Source organism: Citrus sinensis, chromosome 6 (assembly GCF_022201045.2).
Source record: "Citrus sinensis cultivar Valencia sweet orange chromosome 6, DVS_A1.0, whole genome shotgun sequence".
In the NCBI taxonomy this organism is placed as follows: domain Eukaryota; kingdom Viridiplantae; phylum Streptophyta; class Magnoliopsida; order Sapindales; family Rutaceae; genus Citrus; species Citrus sinensis.
Window position 1 is genome coordinate 13,618,875 of NC_068561.1, and position 2,686 is coordinate 13,621,560.

General features: G+C 30.2%; 1 long non-coding RNA gene across 1 annotated transcript; it reads right to left on the reverse strand.

The window, feature by feature from the left end:
• Positions 1 to 587: 587 nt before the first annotated feature.
• On the reverse strand, positions 588 to 2,258 carry LOC102631255 (uncharacterized). Its single transcript, XR_370952.4, has 3 exons — positions 1,285 to 2,258; positions 1,045 to 1,173; positions 588 to 937 (listed from the first exon to the last, which is right to left on the reverse strand). It is a non-coding gene; the product is annotated as an uncharacterized LOC102631255 (long non-coding RNA).
• Between the last annotated feature and the right edge of the window lie 428 nt (positions 2,259 to 2,686).

A 2,686-nucleotide genomic window follows, 5' to 3' on the forward strand; every position in this document is an offset into this window, starting at 1 on the left:
ATAAACTACTACTGTTCATTTTTTTCAAAAATTATTTGTACTAGTACTTTCATTAAAAATAATAATAATAAAATCCATCTTCTTATGTATGTAGGATAAAACCATTGATCGGTTGATTTTTTGGATTTGGTATCATCAGTGAAACTAAATATAATTGAGAGTAAAAATATCATCCTTAAAAGCCCACTGCAAAAAATCTCCTTATGAAAATTTTACCAAAGAAAAAAAAGGCCTCCGTAATAAAGAGTTTGGTTCATCCAAACATGGAGCTTCTTTTTCAAAAGAAGAATGGTATATTTTACAATAGATTTTTCATGAACAAGTAGATATAAGGCATGGAAGTATTTAAATATGATCATATTTGATATGTTTGTATTTTGATGTTCTTATTTGTTTTAATTTACTGTTAATGTCACTGTATAATTGATATCGAGAAAAAGTTGTAATGACAAAGTGACATATTGTTATTCGCTTCTTAATATTATTCCGATAACAACTAAAATATTCAACATTTGTAAGAATTATGCTAATATAAAGAATATCTCATTAAGTGTTAAGACATTTATGTCTATTGTATTCAGGTAATTTACAACACCCACATTTTTTCAAGTTCACACCTTTATTAACTCTTACACTATCAGCACATTTCATCGTTACAGTTAATGGAACTTTTATGATAGTAGCATTTCTCTTCTCAGTGGACCATCTACCTCTTTTCTCTTCAAAATTTTCACTCAAATTTATCATCTCAAACTTAACTTGAGTGATATGACCCTTTAATTTCACGCATCCAGCATCTATGATCAGGGCATTGTAACAAATCTCATTGATTTCGATACTTAGTGACCCATACCTCATCATTTTAATAATATCCCTAGATTGATCATTCAATGACTTCAGCGGACATTCAACTACTTTTGCATCTTGTCTCCATCTTCTGTTAAACAACAAATGACGTATTTTAGAAAAATGTAAAGACTTTGTCACAAAATAAATGAGAACATGAAATGTCAGATGATTGAAACTCTATGCATTTACATTTACAATTTTGACCCTTTAGATGGTACACCACAATCCACCTCTTATCTGCTTGTTGGAACCTAGTCAATAAGTACACTTGCCCCTCCATAAAGTCACACAAGTTGACACCATGAACTGAGCTTCCTTGCAAATCTGATCACGAACCATGGAAAATAAATTTTGAGTGTAAATGCTTTTAGCATGCTTTTCCAAGCTTTCAAGATAAGTATTGACCAAAGAACTAGAATGTTTTGTTTTAAATACCTGTTGTAATTCTTTGTATCTTCTATGCGACAAGGATCGATCAAGTTGTCAAACAAATTCTTGCAGCTTTAACTTCTGTTGAAGAAATCTATTCATTTACGCATTCATTCTTTCATACCATTGTGGAGTACGCATGTCAACAAAGAAATGACCTTTTAAGAATGTTTCTGCCCATTTATCTCATTGTCTATAAATTTTGTTGACCTAATCATTATTTTGAAAACTTCTGCCACCATCATATTCTACCACAATTTATCAAACTCTAAGGTGTAACATATTCAAAAATACACTTTGTCAATACTTTTGTGAAATTAAGTTTATTACGTACATTAGATTGTGCATTCTTTTGTAGATGTTAAACACACAAATGATGTCGAGCTTTATGAATCACTTTTTTAATCGATTTTCTCATTACTCGATCTCGATCAGTCATCACAAAAATAAGCTTTTTATTATTCATAACATACAAAAATGTTTCTAATACCCACATGGATGTATCAATTGTCTCATCCACATGTAAGCCACATCCAAAAAAACATGCATGTATCAATTATTTTCCACTAACATGACTAATGGCTTATCATATGTTGTGCAAATTTTATTACACTTACTACACAAGACTCTATTGTAGAATAGATTTATCGCAACAATTGTCGATCCCACGAGGAGATAGATTTAATTATGTATATGGTTAATTTTCTAAGTGTGTATATGGGTTGGTTGAAAGCAAATTTTTTTATCTTAAAATTTAAAATAAAATTGCGAGAATGAATTATAAATGAAACAATATAAATGAGGTGCTTGAGTCTCTAGATTCACACTTAATATTTCATTATGAGCTTAATATTTCTTTTTTAGTTCAATTAATTTATGAGGAGGTATTTCCACTCTTCACCACTCTTCATAATTCTCACTCTAATAAATATGGTATCAAGTGCTTAATGTGCTAGAGGATAATGATCTTCTGCTAAGTTTTGTGTCAAGAACATGTTGTGCCAGATGATAATTATCTTTCTGTCAACAACATAGCAATACCATCCATTAAATACCTTAGATGCACTCTCTGTTAACACTGAGTCAAGACGACTTACAAAATATTAGAGGAGAACTTCTCTATTATAAATAGGGTGTAAATCACTCATTGTGCCAAACAATAACGATCTTTCACTTGGGTGGCAGTATATCATACAAAATCTAGACAAAATACATTGTCTATTGATAATGAGTTAAAACAACCACATAAATCAATGAGAAAAAGAAAATAAACTTACCAACTAAGCCCATGGATCATGTTGAGGCTTCACCTTCAACTCAAGTTTGAAACTAAATTAGCTACTCATTTTCTAATTAAGGTTAAAATTGGAATTTTATTTTTTCTCAATTCTTAAAAAATATAAGTTGG